The following is a 23156-nucleotide window of genomic DNA, read 5'->3' as shown; positions in this document are numbered from 1 at the left end:
GAAAGAGAGTGTGTGGTCTGTTTTTCTTTCTTATGAGTTCCCCAGATTTATTTTAGTTCTTTGTTTTTTTGCTTTCCTCTGCTTATCATATATAAAAATATGGTCTTAAGAAGGAGGAGTCTTCAAATTTGACCAACTGGCCAAATAGTAATTATATTCTTGCATTGGTAAAAATCTATAAAATTCTTTCTTAGTTAACTGTTGTAGAAGTATATATGCAATATATAAAAAAATTATTTTAGTTTTTACTGTGTAGATACTATATATAAATAATAGTGTCTACTTCTCTCCTCCCCTGCCCCAAATCTCCCACTCCTACTAATTTGAGAAAGGAGTACATGTTTTTTAATATTTTATCTATCCAAGATTAATAATTAAATTCCTCCTTGGTGTTGTTAGGCAAGATACATATCTTGCCTCATGGAACCTTTACTCAGGAAATCACCCACATTAGGATATACAACTAACGTAATTTTTGGGAAAACAGCAAAATGTGACACTTGCGTAAGTCTTCCATGGTTGGTGTGGTTACTGACATCCTTTCGGAAATAATGAAAAACACTTGAAGATCTCCTTCTATCTTTCAGGGAATTCCATGACATGATGATATCCTAGACATTAGATATCCTTTTCAGTAGAGCAGAAAAATCTACATAACATTCTTTTATACCGCAAGAAGCTTCATCTAAGTGGCACCTTAAAACTTAGTATTTAACATCAAGTCCCAGTGTTCCAAGAATGGTCAGGTCACCTGAGAAGTGATATCTCTCAGTATACCTATTTTTAAAAATGTTTACACTGTTAATATACTCGATGACCAAGCACTCCTAGACTCAATGACAAAAAAAAAGGATTGAATTCACTAGATTTTGTGTGATCTTAAATTTGCATGAAACTCAACTATTTAACTGATCCAATATGAGTCCACATTTTTCACTCAGGCTATTATTTTAGGCCTGCTAATAACCACAAAGGCTAATATAATTAAACTCTTACAAAGTGTTTTACATGCAATTCAATCATTTACTTGACTTAAAAAATTCTATGCAGTTAAGTACTATTATTCCCCTCTTATAGATGTAGAAACTAAAGTTAGGGAGTCAAGAATTATGCACAAAATCATACAGCATCTGAGTTTACCTGCTGCTTGGTCAATCTGGACCAAACAACTAAGGAGCATCAAGCTTCACATTCTGTTCACTTGATGGCCAAGGAAGATACTGTGAAACGCCTGTACAATAATAAGGAAAAGCTTCAACTTTCTTTCAGTACTGTAAGTATTGACACTGACAATACTGTCAATTGAAAGACATATTTAAAGTCTTCCTATTTTAAATATCTTATTTCACCAGTTTAATTGCATATAACAGGTTAATTGGTTCTAAGAGCTTATTTGAATATTTTCTCTTGTAGCAAAATTGTGCAGGAAGGGAGAATAATATAGGAAGCTGATAATATAGGAAGCTGATAGTTTTACATTTTACAGAAAGTAAAAGTTTTGGAAAAATAGAATCTATATAATTCCACTGAACTCTCAGCATATATAGGAATTTGGGGATAATGATACATAATTAGAAAGAGACAATAATCGTCATTCAACATTCTCTTAAATATGAAGAATTTCCATTTTCTTTAGGTGACCTTCTAATGCTTCCTTTCTCTCTACAAGTTAGAAATCTTGAAGTGATAGACTATTCGAACAACCATGGAATTACATGCACTATCCTACTGATCAATCTTTGGATTTAGATAATAGGAGGTTTCTTATGTTAGCTTAGAGAATCTGTTTCAACCACAGTTACAGAATTCCACAAAGCTAATCCTGATGATGTTCCTATTTACTGCAAGACAAAATATTTCATCATGGGAACTAGGTCAAAATACATGAATTTCAAGGACTCACCACTTTCAGTATCAAAGAGCTTATCTTTTATTTTTAGCTTTCTCATGTTGCATGGAAATTGATCTGAAATTTGTAGACAGAAATTAGTCTTCATAATTAAATTGTTCCTGATGAATCCAGTTCACCAATGTGAACATCAATTACTGGAATCCTCAGAACATTAAAGAGGCAAAAACTAATCATCCAAATGTTAAATGACCCCAGGTTTGTATATATATGCATTCTTCTGCTTTTTAATAGACTTTATAATAGTGGCCTTCCAAATGGAGTTTGCAGACTCAGACATTTTTAAGAGAATCAATTTCCAAATCCTCAACTTCTTTTCCTAAAATTGATCTGTCTGAGAAAGCACCTATAGATGAGGAGCCATGGGGATGACAATTTCTGTTTAACAACCTTGCCTTTTCATCTGCCAGCCACTGTCAGAGAACTCACGGCTCCTGAGAAAAAGTCCCATGAGAGCAAAGTACAGAAGAAATACCAACAGTGGTAGTGACTTATATCTTCCAGACCCAGACTCTTGGCAAGCCTTTTCACCATTTTTAGCCATCCAGTTTAGATTTGAGATCTCAGAAGTGAAATGACAGTCATGGGGAGACCCATGAGGAAGTTTACTTGAATGGGAAAATCCAATCTGAAAGAAAGAAAGCCTGACTTGGATGATGGATTCAGCAAATAGGTTTTTCAAAATAGTTTATACAGTGAATATTTTCCATAAAATAATAAGCTAAATCTGTAGCTCCAATATTTTGATGAAAATATATTTAAAACATGTGATAAGATAAAAGCATCTTGACTCCCCAAAATATATTGGTGAAGGTACTTTGAAATTTGGAATATATATTGATTTTCCCAACCTGAATATATCGGGTTCAGTATGATACCTCTAAGAGAAAGAGCAACAGGTATAATTAATGGGCATCTGATAAGTTTTGGTAAGCTGAGAAACTTGGCGTACTTCCCAGAAACAAAGAAAGCAAATGCCTCAAACAACTGAGCAACAATTTCTTTGGCAAGTCAGATTTTCCTTTTTACAAAGTTGAAGAAATGTAACTGAGTTGTTAGAGGATATGATAAGAGATCACTATGCGATTTTTGGCCTAAAACTGGTTAGGAGATGAAAATCTTCAATAACATGACTAACATAAAAGTCCTTCCAATCTCATCTTATTTATGGAAGAAATATTTCTCAACACTTATATATAGAAAAATGAAAAATAGGCATATTCCATGCTAAATCCTGTATCATTAATGAAATAATATTTGACTTCATAAAGGAACCAATTTTTAAAAATGACAACCCTGTTCATCGCATTAATGAATGAAGCTCCAATAAATTTACTTTTTATATTTAATGATTGTTTTATAATATTTCCTATATACTTATGATTTTGATAAATTCTATGCTAATAATAATAGTAATAACTCAATCCAGATGTAATTCTTGAAACTCGGATGCTTGTGGATGCAGGGTTTTATTTTTATCTTAATGTTCTAAGATCATAAGATAATGAGCAAAAACTTTCAAGCATATAATACAGAGAAATTCTGTGGGACAAGTAGAATGAAAACATGAGCCAAAAAAAAAGAAATAGTGTACAATTTTAAACCAATAAATAACTTGTTTTTTGTTTTTGTTTTTTTTTTTGCAGGGGCAGGTATCAGGAATCGAACCTGGATCTCCAGCAGAGCAGGCAAGAACTCTGCCTGCTGAGCCACCATGGCCTACCAAAGAACTTGGTTTTATATGCTTCATTTAAAAATAGCGCATAAGAAATCTTTATGGTATTTAGATTCTAAATAGAATTACTTTTTAAATGATTTAACCATTTTATTGTAAATGTTAATATTCATAATACACCAGAAATTTGTTCTTTACAACTTTTTAAACTTATGATGAAAAATATAGCTTTTCCAAAAGTGATTCAAGGTTTACTGAGCAAAAACTTTGGAGCTTTCACCTTTGTTTCTCCTGCCTTATTATTTCTGGAATTAAAAGGCATGCTTCCCTGATCCCACTTTCAGATTTGCTCTTTGATCCATTCCCCTTACAAATTGGGTTTTTCAGTAGCTAAGGTCTCCAAATCACTGAGTTGTGGATATAATGAACTTTCCAAACAAATGTGATAGCAATTATTTGCTTGACCATAAGACTCATTACAAGATTCCATCAAACAGCAATCTCTGGTGCTTTTGAAATATGATTCCATGATTTAAAAAATTCATCATTGCATTCTACTTGTAGGCTTTTCACTTTTTTAGTCTAAAATACAGATGAGTTTATTTGTTGCATAATGTTATTATCTGTAGCAGATTTTCAGGAATAATCCTTTCATGAATGTCTTCACAATATGTTATCAAGTTCAGTATGGCAAAAAAAGAAAACAGAAGAGAAGACGAAATGGTGCAATTTTATCAGAGCAGGAGATGAGCAACTTAAAACAACAAAGCCTTTAAACATGGCATAGTTAAATTCTATCACTAAATTTTATTAAAGCTTCATAATGGGATTAAAACATGAATACTTTTTCATTTGAGAACAAAGGTACCCATTGTTTAATATAGATCTTGCCTTAAAAGCAACACCAGTCTTTTTTCTTTCATGGGTTTCTTTCTGAGACAAGCAGTATCTAATAAAACAAAGAAAAAAGTATTTTTGAGATCTAATGATCTTTATAAGTTCCTTGACCTCTCTATAGACCCTGGTTTTCTTATCTGTTACATGAGACGATTGGTCTGAATCAGTGATTTGAGGAGGAATGGGAGATGGAATTAGGAGAGCAGGTGAGAAGGGCCAAACATGTCCTAAGGTTGAATTTTTCAACAGGACACTCACACTACCAGCATGACCTTCCATCTTCTGACCCAAGCTACAGCCGTACCCTTCGCCCCATCAATACTGAGAACTTTTGCTATGGAAATCTGCGTTCTCTCTTCAACATGAATGAAAAGCTGAGAATTAGGGTATATGATTTTTAAGGTCCCTTCCAGCAATGAGATTTCCTGTTTCTTCAGTTATGACCCAAAAAACTTATTGATATTTATTTCTTTATTTCCTTTCTTTCTCATGTTCTTCATTTCTGGCAAGCATGACTATTCACTCCTTTCTACCTAGAAGAGAATGAGGTCTTCACAGATTAATGTAACTCTATGCTTTCAGGACTTCACTACTCTCTCAACTTAAAAATAAATAATGAGAAAAATTTAAAAGACCCTTTCTTCTCTCATCCTGAAGCCTATTAAAAGGTATTTGTAAAAAGGATCTACAAAAGAGAGTTTGCCAGATAAGGTACTTTCTCTGAATCAAAGAAGCTCACAGACAAAATGGGGCCTGACTTGATGGTGAGCTGCCACAGTGGAATTTAATTTAGCAGTAACAATAGACAAAGTATGTTAGACCAAGTGGTTGACTAAGAATCTGAAAATTTTAATAAAATGGCCTTGATGTCAGTTCGTTCACAGTAATAATCAAAAGCAGACAACTGCAGGTATAGAAAGACAAAACTAAAAATAAATTCAGAAAACAACCTGAAGACTCTAGAGGGAAAAACATATTTTTTATCCCTCCGACTCACCTTTCCCTACGTAACTATCAAGCACCGTTGTCTTCATGAAGTTTTCCAGCCAGAATTATGGCATGATGGAAATGCGTGTGTGTCTCTGGACCTAGTAGCTTCTTGCCATGGCTTTGAAATCCAGTCACTAATAGGCTCCCCATTTAGAAAATCTCCTTTATCTTTTTGGGATTATGCTTGATCTCTTCTTATCTAATTAATTACATCTCAGAAACCAAGAATTAATTGCATTAAGAACTTGGAGGGACGCCTTCAGGAATGTCACAATGGCTTTTGGTTTGTAAGCGTTCAAGAAAACCAGCACTCTGGAACTTGGTTCAGATTCGCAATTTGTGCTTTCAGTTGGACACAGTACAATGGTTCTCTGCCTGTTTATTAGAATAAGAAATCAGGCAAAGGACATAAAGGAATGTGGTTTGTTCTTTCTCTTTTCTATCCACTTTAGTGGTAATTCTTAGACTTTTGGATCTGAGTTTGGAGCAAATGGCTATTGGCAAATGCTTACTTATTTATTTGAGGGTCAATGGGATGAAAAGCAGGGGGAAAAAAGCCAGAATTTACAAAGACTAGAACTGGTTCAAAGTCCAGAAGAACATTATAGAACATCTGTGCCATGTGCCCAGGCCTCTTCCAAATAGAAGGAAGTAGGTCCCAAGAAAATATACTCTCAAAAAGTTGTAAATACATTTAAAAAAAATCTCTGAAAGCTCATAAGCCACCTGATTTCCTAGGCAAGGCCTGTCCTCATATTAACTGTAATTTAAGTTAGGGACATTTGGATGGAATAAAGTCAGAGGGAGAAGAGGTGAAGGAAAAAGGGAAGAGAAGATAGTAAGTGATTCATGGAAATTGGGTGATTAATGGAATATAGATTCAATTTTTTTGTAAAAGACTTTATTCCTGGAGTGGAAAGCAGGACACAACAAAAATAAGAACCAAACTGCCAAAACAGTAAAATAAGAGAGTGGTATAAAGAAATAGAGCAGGACAAAGAAATGCCTGTTTCTGCATAAGCATTATTGAAAAGACACAAGGGATTTTGAAACTTCCCATTTAGGAGCTATTTGCCTAAACAAAAATAAATTCATGTTACCTGCTTCTTCAAAGTTATTTACTGATAATGGATCATTTATGAATAAGAACCTGCCTCTTTCCAGGTATACCAAAACTAGACTTTGTATCTATTCAACATTTCTCTGTGAAAAATCTCATTTACATCAGAGTACCTAAGAACCCTCAGCTGGGTGGCTCCACTATTGAAATGAGTACCTAGCTTTTCATAATACTGTATATGTGAATTATCTATGTAGGTACACAAAATAAAAGCAAATTCAAAAAAGACATATGCAATTCATAAACTTTCAGTTCTGAACACCTGTATGCGGATAAGAACACAAAAACATATGACAAATGGATGTTGACACCCAGGTTCTCCCCCAAAACTAACACATAGACGTGTGAGGGTAGCATATCACACAAAAAAACAGTCCTTTTGCAATTCTATTAATGGGAACAATTGAACATAAAATAGAAGACAATGACTATATGTGTGTGAGCTTTAATTATTTTGAATGTTTGCGCTCAAAGGAAAACAAGCTTAATTAGAATATGAGCTGGTAGAAACAGTTATGGAGATTCTTAAGGGAGCTGCTGAGCATATTAAAAAGCCATGGAGGTAGGTAATAAAAGTTTTTGAAAAACTCAGGCCTCATTTCTCGTGACACTTGTGCCTTTCCCTTTCTTATGAGTCACGTGTATCACTCCCATCAACGATGATTAAGGTTAGACAGGGGTTCTGATTACACTTTCTGAAGGTAGGGTTCAAGATTCGTTCAATTTTGTCACTTTAGTGTCCCATATATGCCACCTATAGCTATGAAATGAATAAATGAACAATTGACTATTTGCTGAGATAACATTGTGAAGAATTTGGTAAGGGGGAGCATTATTTTATTCTATAAGTGCACTGATTATTATATAATAATGCTCAGAATTCTAAGGAATAATCAGCAGATACGGAAAAAGAACACCTGCCTCATGCAGAAGTTGCTGAAGGAAAAAGAATTGCCACAAACTATCGGGGAAAATGGAAGCAAAGCAAATTTCCAAATTGGGCACTTCTGCCAAAAAAGAAGAAAAGAAGATATGGGAGGAGCCATTGGCTACAACTCTACTGGAATTCAACAATAGGACTTGTAGTCCAACACAAATGAATAATAGTAATGGAATAATAGCACTTATTTATTGAACACTTACTATGTGCTAGGCAGTATATTTGCATCATCTCATTTAATATTCATAACAATCCTTTGCGGTAAGTACTTTTATCATATTCATTTTATAGACAGTGAAATTGAGAAAGGGTAAGTAATCTCCCCAAAGTCACCCAGCTACCCAAGTGGTAGAGCCAGGACTTAAATACAAATCTCTGTATACAGAATCCAGAAGAAACACTAATCAATACTGCACAAAACACATGTGTAAAAGAAAGGGAAGGGGTATTTTTCCAGTTTAGAAAAGATGCAAAAGAACTAAAGACTGTTTATTTGTGAGCAAATGGCAAATCAACATGCTGCTAAGGAATATAAACACCACGTACATTACTACTTATATTAATTTGAAGAAGTAAATGTCCAAATTTTAGTTTCCCTAACTAGTTGTTTAATTTTGGCTTTCCTAAGTTTAACCATAAAGGGTATTTGACTATGAAATACACTTCTCCTAAGGCCCAAGAGATTTTTGGTCAGTCAGATAACCACTCTTTGTAATCCATTAACATGATCATTCCAGCCATGAAAAATCCAAAGAAAATACATTTAAGGCTATTGAGATAAGGTATAATGGAAGCTTTCCAACATTTTCCCCTTTCCTATCAAACCTAAAATAGCAAAAATTAAAAATAAATTATAAATCACAGAATGGCTAATTTAACCAATTATCTATAAATTTTTTGGCATTTCTCTCTCACATGGGACAAAAATATTTAAACCTCTGTTGGTAACTATTTCCATTGTCCCTGGAGTCTTCATTGTCTTTCAATGTGTCAGTAAAACACAAATAGTTCAGCTCCATTGCACAGCTGATAAACCTTAAGGATAATAAACTGGACAGAATAGTACCGAGATTCTAAATTAGACAGACCAGCAGTCACCCTCACAGTAATGGAATAAATAAAGCATAAACAATCAAATTAAATGACAATTTCTGATTTGAAGTTTGGTTTGCCTATTTTGCATAGTAGAAAAATTAAGCTGTACTGCCTTTCCTTAGAATGATCTCATGTGTAAGAAGATGTGTATGCCTGTTTTAAAATCTATATTACTATTAGATATATCAGCCATACTGCACCCACGTCTACTTCCTAATCAGCTAAATGTATTTCTTGTCTGGATCTTATATGCAATATGTTATAAAATATATTGGAGATTAATTTAAGCAGTTGAGATTGATTATAAGAACTCTTTTTAAACTAGTTTGATTTAAAACTATCTGGCAAGTCCCTGTAATAAATAGTTCAGTTATGTTATTTTCTTTTTTATTCCTTTGAATTTTTATTTCTTTTTTATTCCTTTGAATAAGACACTATACTGTGGTTGGTAAAGGTGAGAGGGAGGTGAGAGGGAGGTAAGAAGGAGGAAGCCAATAATACATTCTCAAAATAAGACCAATCAATAAGTATATTTTAAATCTCTTCAACATACTGACAAATGAGTCCAATATATTACCACATGTGGGATCAGAAGCTGCTGTTTTAGCAGCATCTAACGTGATTTCAAAAATTTAGTGACTTGTAGGTTCTTTCACACTCAGATTCTGTAAAGTGTACCATTATGCAACACATTTAGCTTTCTTTATACCTCAGAGTTTTCATGCAAAAGAAGATTCTTTTCTCTATATCTTTAAACATTACCCAGGAGTCAGCTGCCATGAACCTCCCTCTCACGTACCTGTTCAGAACTCTCTGAGATAAGCTGTCATTTCTTTTTCCCTTCAAGTTAGACTACCCCGTTTCTAGGCATCAGAGTAAAAAGAAGGTCTAAAGTAACATCTTCATTTACCCATAAGATTTTCATGTTAGATGGTACTGTGAAAGCCAACCCTAAATTGGGAAAATAATGGAATATGACACATTTTATAAATGAAATTTCTTATGCAAACAGAATAGAAGAGATACTGCTGCATCTCTTGTCATCTACAAGGGTCTTCGCATAGCACCCTTCACAGAGTAAGTTTTCATGAATCTGTTGCTGAAGGGAGAAAAAGAGAAAAGGTTAAACTCCAAAGGATAAATTTTTAAAAACTTTTAATACAAAGCATTTTTACATGAAATCCAGCCATATTCTCTCTAAAAGAAAACCTAATCAAACAATAAAGGGGCAAACTCTAAAAACTATCGGTACCAGAACACTGATATGCTTAAGTTTTCAGAGGCTGAGCTAAGACTTCTCTTAAGTTTTAAATTCTCTGGTGAGGCCGAGTTTTATTTCTGGAGGGAAGCAAGCGCTTCTCTTTTGATTTTTTCTTTTTCTTTTTAAGAAGAAAAATCTACATAATTACAGGTTTATGGTTGCATTTGTGAAACAAAGTATGGATAAAGAAAGAATAATAGGTCATCAAGAAGTTGGTTATCACTAAATATATAAAGCTGGAATATTCTAACAATGCCAGCTGAATATATACTACAACAAAACTATAATTTAAATCAAGCTATCAAAATATTTCAAAAGAGAATGTGTTTTATGATTTTCAAAATTTGTCTTTAAAATGAATTACGTTCATTGCAATTAACAAATGCTATAAAATAAAATATATTCAACATTGCTTCTGTTACTAACCACGATAAGTTTCTTGAGAAACAATGTTTACAGAGCAACCCTGATTAATGCATACGAGGCAGCATTTCTTCTTCCAGTCCTAACCACTGTATACACCGGTGTTTATAAAAGCCATGAGGATTACAATGTTTTAAAAATCGCTTTGTAGCTATCAACTGTCAGTACAAAATGCCCCTACTTCACCTTCTCTCTGCTCTCTATTTCCCATTCAGACATTAATTTTCCACCTCTATATTGCTTGGCTATCTTAAACAGGAAAATGGTTAACATAATCTTAAATGCAGGATCTGAATACATTTCTTTCAGGGTAATACGACCTATCAGACATCTGAAGATCAAGACAGGATAAGAATTTATTAGGCCAAAACACAGAGGACTTATATATCACAGGCTATAGGACAGAACTTATTAAATAATTTCACTATTCACATAACTGAATGTAAAAAGGGAAATGTTTCACTGACCACAGTCAAATATGATTGTTGCCACAGTAGATTAAAGGTCCCAGAAGTACTGTTAGCTAGGTCAGTGACCAAATATCACTCCATATGATTTTCTTCTTCATGGGCGATGTCTCCAAAGTGACAGATGTATCAAAATCTAACCTAAACTCAGGTTTAAACTTTAATTTGCTTTTTTCTTTTGAATGGATACATATTTTTGACATGAAAATCTTAGCTTTATTCCTTATCAATAAGACACTAAAAGCAGAATTCAGATTTATAGTTCAGGCATGGAAATATGGAAGGTGTTCTCAATGTTGGATCAAATATTAACTTATCCAAGAGGTAGACACTGAGTTTATGGATTGTTCAGTCTTTAATTCTCCTCCCATTTGCCACCTACCAAGGACAGAGAAAAGCAAAAAAAAAAAAGGAAATAATGTTCAAATCACTCATTTTTATTCTTTACTTTTACACATTTTCTGTTGTTTTGTACGGAATTATTTTATACTCAGGAGAGAAAAAAATGCACTCTCTTTCACTACCACACCTATCTCAAGAAGAAGGAGGAAGAAGAGAAGAGTAGGACAAAGAGCCTGCCTTTTTTCACTTCCATTCATTTCTGTTTTCCTCAGTAGAAACCATGAGTGTTTCTGGGGTCTGGGTCTGAGTCCCAACTCCACCACCAACCACTGTTCCCCCAACCCTCTATATGCCTTGGTTTCCCCATCTGTAGAATGAGGATAATAACAGTACTTACTAAAAGTCAAGGTCAAACAGACAATGCATGTAAAGTTTTTAGAAATGGGTCTGGTTCAAAGAGAATACCCTACAATGTTTTATACACACACAAACACATACACACACATATATATGTGTGTGTGTGTGTGTGTGTGTGTATATATATATATATATATATATATATATATATATTTTAACCCATCTTGCCTGTCCTTGGAAATCTTAAAATAAAATAGAGCTTATAATATGATTTCACAAACATTAGGTAATGGAACATGTAAATTGAAAGTAAAAGGTGGAACTAGTATTCAAGCCTTGTCTTCCTACCCCACCACATCCCCAGTCTGATAACTCAGACACTACTTTTGAATTTTACTGAGCCAGTAGTGTGCTAAAATAATCTCCTACCAGCTTATGAGAGCCAAATATTAAATTTCAGAAATTTTGCAAACCAGCTGTTAAGCACAGCCACTATTAAAAATTAAATTATATAAAATTACAAATAAACTAAGTTATATATATAGCTTACAATTAAATAAATATATTTTAATAGCTAATAAATACTTAAAGCTCATCACTTCTTAATTCCTTTACCATCATCTATGCTTTTGTAGTTATTCACATCTATTGTATCTCTATGATGGAAATGCTACAAAATAGAGTGCTACTGTGTGCTGGCACCTTGAAATGGGCTAATTGGCAAATGTTACAAATCAAGACTTGATGCTGATTTATTCACTTAAAAGAGTATGTATTAGTTAGGGTTCTCTAGAGAAACAGAATCAACAGGGAACACTTGCAAATATAAAATTTAATAAAGTGTCTCGCATGACCGTGGAAACGCAGAGTCCAAAATCCGCAGGGCAGGCTGTGAAGCCAATGATTCCGATGGAAGGTCTGGATGAACTCCACAGGAGAGGCTTGCCAGCTGAAGCAGGAAGAAAGCCTGCCTCTTCTGAATCCTCCTTAAAAGGCTTCCAATGATTAGACTGAGCATCGCTCATTGCAGAAGACACTCCCCTTGGCTGATTACAAATGGAATCAACTGTGGATGCAGCTGATGTGATCATGATCTAATTCTATGAAATGTCCTCAAGCAACAGACAGGCCAGGACTTGCCCAACCAGACAAACAGGTACCACCACTTGGCCAAGTTGACACATGAACCTGACCATGACAGTCTACCCCTCGTCAACTTGGCAGCTATATATCACACCTTAAACCATACCTAATTTCTAAATAAAAACATTAAAACTACACATTTTTTTCTTTCACCTAACAATACTCAACTGTCCTGCATATAACTGGAAACACATTAACTCTCCAGAATAGGGTGCAAGTCCTTGGGTAATATTCATTCTTAAACTTGATATCTTACAACTTAAATAGTATAACAGCAACAAAACAGCATCACAGTCCTCGTTTCTGTAATTAATCATGTGGTCGTAGTTCGTATTTATCACTACCTTTTTCCACCACCCATTCCATGTTCCCTTTACCCTCAGCAAGCACTTCAGCTGGCCATGGTTCTTTGCCTGGTGGGGTGACCCAAACCTTCATTCCTAAAGTTTCAGAGCCATTGGTAGTCCTGCCTGGATTGGGCTGTTGCAGTTTTCCATTGATTTTAATCACAGGGCACGGTAGTACTAAAAGACGCCCTAGGGGATCTCCTATATTCCACGAAAACTCTTCTTTACCTCCATTGTGTAGTTACAGTCCTATTTTCCCCTGATAGTCAGGGTCAATCACCCCAGACAATAATGCAATCCCATTCTTGGCTTGTTGATCCAGGGGCATAAGTAGCCCAAAGTGATCAAGTAGTAGTCTTAGATTCCAGTTCAATGAAATTATTGTTGTTTCTCCTGGTGGAAGCACTTCCCCTTTTGGAACGAAAACCTGTAGACCAGCAGAGCTCAGGGTCACAGGGAAAGGAAGCAAAAATTTTCCTAGTAGATCACTAGGGGTATTAGTGAGTGGTGGCACTCCCATTTCCACCCCTTGGTTCCTGGACCCATGGATCCTGGCTATGGGAGAAACAGCAACATATAGAAGACACTGATTCAGAGCATATACAACTTCCTGGAGAACATTACCCCAGCATTTCAAGGTATTGCCACATATTTGGCACTATAATTGAGTTTTCAAAAGGCTATTTCACCGTTCTATCAATCCAGCTGCCTCTGGATGATGGGGAACATGATAAGACCAGAGAATTCCATGAGCATGTGCCCATTCCCACACTTCATTTGCTGTGAAATGTGTTCCTTGATCAGAAGCAACACTATATGGAATACTATGACGATGGATGAGGCATTCTGTAAGCCCACGGATGGTAGTTTTGGCAGAAGCATTGCATGCGGGGAAAGCAAACCCATATCCAGAGTGTGTGTCTATTCCATTTAGAACAAATTGCTGCCCCTTCCATGAAGGGAGTGGTCCAATGTAATCAACCTGCAACCATGTAGCTGGCTGGTCACCTCAAGGAATGGTACTATATCGGGGGCTGAGTGTGGGTCTCTGCTGCTGGCAGATTGGGCACTTAGCAGTGGCTGTAGCCAGGTCAGCCTTGGTGAGTGGAAGTCCATGTTGCTGAGCCCATGCATAACCTCCATCCCTACCACCATGACCACTTTGTTCATGAGCCCATTGGGCAATGATAGGAGTTGCTGGGGAAGGAGGCTGACTGGTATCCACAGAACGGGTCATCTTATCCACCGGATTATTAAAACCTTCCTCTGCTGAAGTCACCTTCTAGTGCGCATTCACATGGGACACAAATATGTTCATGTTTTTAGCCCACTCGGAAAGGCTTATCCACATACTTCTTCCCTAGACCTCTTTGTCACCAATTTTCCAGTTATGGTTTTTCCAAGTCCAGTCCCTGACCATCCAGCTAAACCATTAGCACTTACTCAACCAGACAAACAGCTACCACCACTTGGCCAAGTTGACACATGAACCTGACCAAGAGTCACCAGAGTTACACAGAAGAGAATATGCAGTTTAAATCTAAAGTGTGTCATGTCTGTAACTATTATATTGTGAACAGCATGTACAAAAAAGCCTTTCAATATTCAAAAACTATCATCCAACATTTATGTCAGAACTACACTTGTTCATCAGTTGCAAACAAAGGCTGACAATGGAAAAAAGTTTAGCAAAATTTAAAAAAAAAAACTGTTCTTAAGAATCGGCTACATAGAGTTTACAATAAAAAATAGTGTTTATTTTATTATTGCTTGTAAAATGAATAATACACATCCTTTATTTCAGCAAAATTTATAGTAAAAAGATATTGCTATAGAGCCAGATATTAAACATTTAACAACCCCTGCACACCACTAGACTGGCCATTGTTTTAAACTAGGACGCACCAGGAGATTCTTAGTAGATCCCCAAGGCTCATCTTCAAAGCACTAAAGGTTGCAGAAAGTTTTAGTCTACCTAGCTGGATTAGTACATTTAAATATGGTATGCTGGACGTTTGCCTCCTGTATACTGATGATATAAGCTCATACCTTCATGTTCTATCATTATTATAAAAAATGTACTGTATATAAATACATGTAAAGGTAAGTCAAGATAGTTTCCTACAATTTATGAAAACACTGAGTATGCAAAAGTAAGTAGGCTGTGGTCACTTCCTGCTGCCCAGACGTCGAACAGGAAGGCCAACCACGTCAACCCATAATAAGAGGGGACAGTATTGAATACAGGTGGGTACAAAATGCTGTGGGGACACTGGGAGCCATACATGATGACTCCAGGCCCCAGTTTATGTCAGCAGCATCATTTGCCTCCAGCAAATGAGAGAGATGAGGAAAACCCCAAGGAGGAGAAATCTGAGCAGTATGGCATTATAGTTGGGATGAAGGATTCTAGAACCACATAGTCTGGGCTCAAACCAAAGCTCCCCACTCAATAGTTGCGTGACCTTGGACATGCGACTAGCCTCTCCAAGTTTCTGTTTCTGAATCTGGAAAAGGAGGTACAATGACTCTGGGCTCACAGCAAGATAGTGAGGATAAACTGAAGCCACATATGTGAAGTACTTAGCACAGTGTGTCTGGTACATGAAAAACAATAAATTTTAGTTGTTACTACAACTGTTGTTAGCCTGAGTGTTGAAAAGTTTGTCTTTAGGGAGTGAGGGAGGGAGTAAGGATAGGGTGCAGGAATTGGTGAGAAGGCATTCCAGGCCTAGGGAAGAGAATAAGTAACTAGAGGGGGTCAGTTAATAGCCCCAAAGGTTCCAGAATATTCTCATAGGCCCAGGTCAGGTACAGTCAGAGCAGACAACCTGGAAGAATAGATCAGGGCTCTGTCAAAAGGGTTCAAATATACACCCATTTCTCATCCTCTTCCAAGAGAGAGAAAAACATAACAAAATAGTTTATTAAATGATCTTTTCCTTTTCCTCCTGAGAGGTACTGCAAATTGTGCCTCTAATACATTTGTGAAAAGCCTAGAAAAGGATAAATCAGGTAATATCGCATATATTCATCAGTATTTCAATTGTTGCTAAATACTAACACCTAAAATTGATCTAAACCAAGATTTACTGCTGTTACAAAAATCTACCTGGAAAAGAATACATGATAATTAAGTACGTCCACCAATTTGCCACAATATAAGGCATAGGAACAAGATTTCAACTCCTCCCTGACAGAATAACTGGGTGATGTTTATTCTGTAGATAAACAATGTGGTTATAACAATGGAAATGATTAATGAGATTTTTTACTGTGGGAGTTTGATTTAGCCAGCTCTCGCAGATAACAGAAGGATGCAGAATTAAATAGTCCAGCACTACTCTAAAATTCTTTGTAAGGGATAACTAACACTATCTACAGTGACTTGGAAAAATGGGTTCCAAGTCAAGTAGGCACTTCAGGCGGCTACAAACTGACATATGAGCAACCAAAATTGAACAAAAAATTTTCAAATTAATCACAACTAAATTCAATCAAATTAGACAAAAAATTACAAAAGGAATCATATTCTTATCACAAATGGGGGAAAAATGTTCTCTTTTTGTAGTCCTTTGAGCCTATAGGCTGCTATTTGGATCTAAGAGGTAATTCTAAGTAACGTGTCTTATGTAGGAAATGAAGAACACTTGGCCTACCTTAGTAAAAACACAAATGAAAAGAGAGTATGAATCTTAGAGAGCCTGGCTACTTAAAGGATAAGGAGTTATCACCTGGGAGCTTGTTAGAAACAATTTTGGTCCCACCCTAAACCTCTGAATCAGAATCCACATTTTTAACAAACTCTTCAGGTGATCCCTTTGCACACTAAAGTTTAAAAAACACTGCTCTAGAGAAATAGACATGTATGCACTCAATAAATAAATTCTAAATCAGCACTGTGCAATACCATAGCCACTAGCCCCATGTGGCTATTTACAATTAAATATAATTGAACTTCAGGTCCTCATTTGTACTAACCACATTTTTTTAATTGCAATCTACACACTTTTAAGACTTACAATAGAGGTAGGTTAACTAAGACAGTGTTCTTTGACAGAGATAGATAAATCAGTGAAACAAAACATTTAGAAGCAGATCCATAAATACACAGGAAATTGACTTTTTTTTTTTTGCAATATATTTATACAATCATTATCAAAGATCAGGGTACTGGATTATAGTTCAACAATTCAGGTATTTCCTTCTGGCTATTCCAAAATACCAGACTCTAAAAAGAAATATCTATATAATGAGTCAGTAGTCATAGTCATTTGTTGAATCCTAATTTTTCAGTTACACCTCCTTTCCTCATTTGGTCTTTCTCTCAAACTTTAGGGATATCTGGACAATGACCATTTTAACTTCTTCTCACTGGAAAGAGGTGTTGACCTCCTGGAGTAGAGGAATGAACCTGGTTGTTGTTCTTGGAGAGAGACTGGAACCTCTGCGTTTCAGGACTTATCTGAACGTGGAAGCCTCAGTTGAGTGTAGAAGTCTTAAATTTCTGTGAAAATAAACTTACTAAGAAAAACTTTTGTAGGGACTTAGATAGAGCCCAGGGCACTAGGGTTTTCAGGAATACTGTTGATTGGGGCATGGTATAATGTGGTAGTATGAAATATCTGGCTAAAGTTTGCCTAAGAGTAACCTCCAGAATGACCTCTTGACTCTATTTAAAATCTCTTAGCCACCAAAACTTTATTCTGTTCCATTTACTTTTTCCTCTTTTGGTCATTCTCAATCCCAAAATGTCAGAACCATGCTCATCCCTGGGTGTCATGTTCCACAAAGGGGGGGTTGTAATGAGTTTATTTGCAGAGTTGGCTTAAAAAGAGAGGCCACATCTAAGCAACAAAAGTGGCTCTCTAGGGCATAATTATATGCATGCCTAGCTTCAACATTGCAGAAATAAGTTTTATAAGGGCAAGCCTCAAGATTGAGGGCTTGGCTTATTAAATTTTGAGTGCTTAAAGCCTGAAAGAATATCAGAATTTTCCCAGGTGGGGAAGTATAATTTATCCACATTTTTCCCCAGTCCCTCAAGAAGACTTTGCAAATATTTATTTTCTGCCCAAAATATTCTGGAATGTATGCAGGTATTACGACCCCTACAGAAAATAAGATCTTATTTCCTATTCGAGGCTCTATGTAATTTAACTGGGTTGTTAAACTGACCAGACAGCTAGATTAGATAGCGTGCTAGAGAAAATTTAAATTTGGGGCCAAATAAACATTTCTTCCTTTGATCTCCAACAGAGTTGAAGTTTCAAAAAACAGACAATATCATCCTTTACCCTGTATTCTTATTTACCTTAGTGCTAACCAGGTCCATTACATACATATCTCTAACTGGAATCTGATCTCTGTCCCAGCTTCTTTAAAAGTTGCTGTATGGAGTCATGCTGACTTTCAGAGCCATAGAACTCTAACTCTGAGTCTTAGGTGTCCCAAAGATAATTAATAACTATCCACATTTTAAGTGCTCAATTAACACATGAGGCTATTGCCTAACATATAAATTTTCATTATCACAGAAATGTCTATTGGACAGTGATGGTCTAAATGTTTGGGACATATCACTGAACAAAGGAGACAAAGATCCTTTATTGGTGAAGCTTAGATTCTAGTAGTGGGGAGGCAAATAATAAACAATAAACATAATAAGTGAGTAAATTAAATGGTGTGTTGGAAAAAAGTAAAACTAGAACAGCCTTAGAGAGATCAGGAAAATGGGGGGACAATTAGATTTTAAACAATGTAGTTGAGTGGGCTTCTTTATGGTTACATTAAAAGAAAAGCAGGGCTGTGATCCAGGAGCACAGCAGAGGGGAGAGTGTTCCAGACAAAAAACAAAAACAAAAGCCTGTGGAAAGGCCCTGGGCCAAGTATGTTTGAGGAATAGAAAAGAAGCCCATGTGGCTAGAGAAAAGGGAGGGAGGGAGGTAAGTAAAGGGATAGGAAGGCAGAAGATCAAGGATCCCAGGTGAAAAGAAGTGCTTTGTCGTCCACGTAAAGGACTTGGGCTGTTACTTGGAGTGACATGAGGCACCCTTGCAAGGTTTTGAGCAGAGGAGTCACATGTTTCAACATTATGTCAGAGCTATTCTAGTTCAGTGGAAAAGGACTAGAGGCAAAGGTTATTTTTTTGTTTGCTTAATTCAAGATCATATTTGGGTATAGAAATAAACTATCCATACTGGGAAAAGAACTTTACTTACAAGTTTTTGTAACTACTAGAAGCTTGTTAATGATACACAAGCACAAGACATTAAAATTTATCATTGTAAAATTCAGAAAGCTTTTCAGTCTCCATTAATATGCAGAGTCACAAGGTCTTACAGGTTACCACCCAGAATCTGGAGCCATATTTGTTATAAACACTTCTAAGAACTTCCTGAGGAATGCAGATCAGAGTTGCCCAATTACCCAAATAGTGGAACTCCCATTAAGTATCTCATTTTCAAAATTTGTTGAATGTCTTGTTGCAAGTTTACATACATTTCTTGAAATTACAGACATCTGTTAAGGAGTTTCATTTTTTTCTTTTTTATGTAATCCCATGTAAAGTGATTTCACCTCCTGTATATATCATCCCAGCAAAATGCCAAAGCTCTGGAAATCCAGGTATGGGGTCTTATTTACATCAGTTTCCCAAAAACAGTGACACATTTTCTCTACAATTGAGAATGCTGTTATCTTGTAGGTAATCCAACTGTAGTTCTAAAAGCTCGAGATCACTGTACCCCTTCTACAAAATGCCTTCACCAGCCCCAAGGCCCATGTTCACTAAGACAGCCACATGAAAGTTATATTGAACAGGCAGCCCTAATATGACAGAGAGCCATCACCTGCAATTTATTCCCTGGGGACCACGACCAACTGTGAACTAGCCAGAGTTCTGGCAGGAAAATTGAGTAAAGTCACCTTCACTAAATTAAATCAAATGAACAATAAATAAATCAAGGCATGCCAGGTCATTGGGAACTAACTGCTCAGATGCTCAAGGCAGGTGAGTGAATCAAGGAGCATCATTTTTATGCATCTGGTCATAGCACTTTTGAGCTAAAAACACAAGAGGAGATTTTAGCACTGAAATTATTACCAATTTATGTGATGGGTCCAGAACTGGAGCTGCTTTGGTACTATTTCACTCATTCATTCCTACATCAAATATAAAGTGACTACCTCCTAAGGGCAAGGACTTTGCTAACTGCTGAAGATATCAAACTGTACATGCACATGTTACCATGTGAAAGTTACAGTTTCAACTTTAGCCTCCTTATGGCACATGTAGACATGTGAGTTCCTGATCGCTCCCTCCAGCATGACATGGTAAGGACATTGGTTCTCCTACAGGTACTATATTTTCCGATTTATAATGAGGAAATTACTGCAGCTTGACCATTGATTTCCAAATTGGAATAGTGGGGACCCGAAAGCATAGTTTGCTCAAAACAGAGATCTCCCAGATTTGTCTCTTCCAGAAAATGGTGAGATTTCTTTTTGTCTACTCATACGAAAGCCTCCGGCCCGTGCCTTCTGCCCATGGATCTCCTCTAAACTCCAAACTGCTTTAAGGCCTTTAGACCTGCTGGCCCTATAGTGAACACTATGGATACCCATCTCATGTCCCCTCAGCCTACCTGAGTCCACTTGTGGCTTTGCTATAAGTTTCTATACACTGCTTCTAACCTCAAGTACTTCTATCATCTTCTCTACCTAAGGATTTTCTCAGAGCAAGCAGGGACAACCAGGAAACTTAATGTCCTGGAGCACACAACCCTCAACTAATGCAAGATGGAGGCTAGAGAATAAATGCCCCAGTCTTCCCTCCCACCACAGCCCACCTCTACCTTCTGTTGGGACAATTCTGAGATATGTTCCCCATAGTCTCTTAGATGATCCCAGAAGGATTGTGCTCCAGTCACCAACTGCAGTAACCAGCTGATTAACACATCTTTGGTTGGCTTTCCTCCCCTACCTGTCATCCTTTCCCTGTTTCCTCTTGGTGCTACCTTATATCACCACCAAAACCACCTCCAAAGAAGTCCTTGCCTCGAGATCCACTTTCCTGGGAATTCATACCAAGACAGTTCCCTGCCTGGGTGGTATCCACCAACCCAGGTTTCCCTGGTTAACCTTGCTTATCCTCTAGCCATCTGCCCAAAGTTACTTTCTCAGGGAGGCCCTGACTTCTGGCCAGTTTGCATCCCCCAGTCACAAGTTCTCCTATGACCTCCTGTTCTTCACTCCCACAACAAGCATCATAGTGGTTTTGTACAAGTATTTGATTAATGTCTAGTCCCACACTTATCAACAAAGTCCCCCAAACAGAGACATGTCTAACTCTGCTCACATTATCCTCCCAGCAATAAGCACAGTGCTTAGATCACAGTGGTTAGCTTCAAAACTAGATTTTTAATGACTGAATGAAGGAGGGCTGAATAAGAGAATGGCTGTGGGCAAATTAGATAATGACAAGCAGAAGAGTTGAAACAATTTAAGACAGAAAAGCCCTTGCTTACTTACTCTGAGAAGAAGAAGAAAATAGGGATCCCAATTGTACAAGAAGAGTAATAAGCTCTTTGAAATAACCACAAAGAAAAAGAAACTTCAGCATTAAAAGTTAAAAAATGAAAGATTTAGGGGGAAATACACAAGTTGCCTTTTAGAGAGATTGCTATTTCCTTAAACAAAGATAGTGTTTAAGCCTCTGTCCCTCATCCACCCACAGGAGTCAACCCAAAGATCTGAGGTGTCCCTTCTCATCCTACCCACTCTCAGTTTCAGCAGAATGAGAAAGCAGAATACATTGAGAAACTAGATGTTTTAATTTGCAAGCTGCCAGAATGCAATATGCCAGAAACTGAATGGCTTTTAAAAGGGGGAATTTAATAAATTGCAGGTACAGCTCTAAGGCCAAGATAATGTTCCAATTAAAACAGGTCTATAGAAATGTCCAATCTAAGGCATCCAGGTAAAGATACATTGATTCCAGAAGGCCGATGAAGTTCAAGGTTTCTCTCTCAAGTGGAAAGACACATGGCAAACAGGGTCAGGGTTTCTCTCTTAGCTGGAAGAGCACATGGTGAACACATGGGGGCGTTTTCCTTCTTCATCTCCAAAAGTTGCTGGCTGGTAGACTCTTTGCTTCATGGTGCTGCAGTGTTCTCTGCTCTCTTAGAATCTCCTTCACTCTTCAAAATGTTTCCTCTTTTATAGGATTCTGGTAAACTCATCAAGACCCACCTATATTGGATGGAGACACATCTCCACCTAATCCAGCTTAACAACCACTCTTGATTGAGTCACATCTCCAAAGAGATGATCTAATTAAGGTTTCAAACATACAGTAGTGAATAGGGATTAGAAGAAAAGGCTGCCTTTACAAAATGGGATTAGGATTAAAACATGGCTTCTCTAGGGTATATACATCCTTTCAAATTGGCACACTAGACTTGAACAAAGGGGCTGATAGGTCTGAAGAATCAATGTGGAAGAGAGAATTCACTCAGCTGAAAGCAGAGCTAAAAGATAAAATCTAGAAAAGACCCAACCACGGGAAACTACAAACTTCAGGACAAATATGGGCTACCACCTGTTTCTGGGAATAAGGTTTTATCGTAACATAGCCACACACATTCATTTATGTATTGCAGAGCAGAGTAGTTGCTATAGAGATCACGTGGCCCAGAAAGCTGGAAATATTTACTCTCTCATCCTTTACATAAAAAGTATGCTGATCACTTGTCTAGAACATTACTATCCAATACCAGGCACACATGGCTATTGAGCATGTGAAATGTAGCTAGTCCAAACTGAGGTGGGCTATAAGTGTACTTTATACGCTGGATATCACAGACTTAGTATGATATTTATCTCCAAGATAATTTTTATATTGGTTACATTGCAAAAATATGTATTTTGGATAGAATGAGCTAAATAAAACATATTATTAAAATTAATTTCATGGGGTTTTTTTTTTACTCTTTTTAATGTGGCTACTAGAAAACATAAAATTACACAGGTGGCTTACATGTCTTGGTCACATTGGATTTCTATTGCACAGCACTGGTTTAAAAGGAAAGTTTCTAGCATGTATACAAGAGCCTGGGAACAAATGAATAGTAAGACTCTGATCCTTCTCTGCCTTCTACCTTATCTTCATTTTCTACACTCTATCCCAG

General features: G+C 36.6%; 1 protein-coding gene across 7 annotated transcripts in view; it reads right to left on the bottom strand.

The window, feature by feature from the left end:
* The window catches only part of FHIT (fragile histidine triad diadenosine triphosphatase), a 1619043-nt gene that overhangs the window by 1361335 nt on the left and 234552 nt on the right, over window positions 1-23156 (bottom strand). The window lies entirely within an intron of this gene.

This window comes from Tamandua tetradactyla, chromosome 15 (assembly GCF_023851605.1).
Source record: "Tamandua tetradactyla isolate mTamTet1 chromosome 15, mTamTet1.pri, whole genome shotgun sequence".
In the NCBI taxonomy this organism is placed as follows: domain Eukaryota; kingdom Metazoa; phylum Chordata; class Mammalia; order Pilosa; family Myrmecophagidae; genus Tamandua; species Tamandua tetradactyla.
Note: the sequence above shows the minus strand (reverse complement) of the source record. Positions and strands in the feature narration are given on the sequence as shown.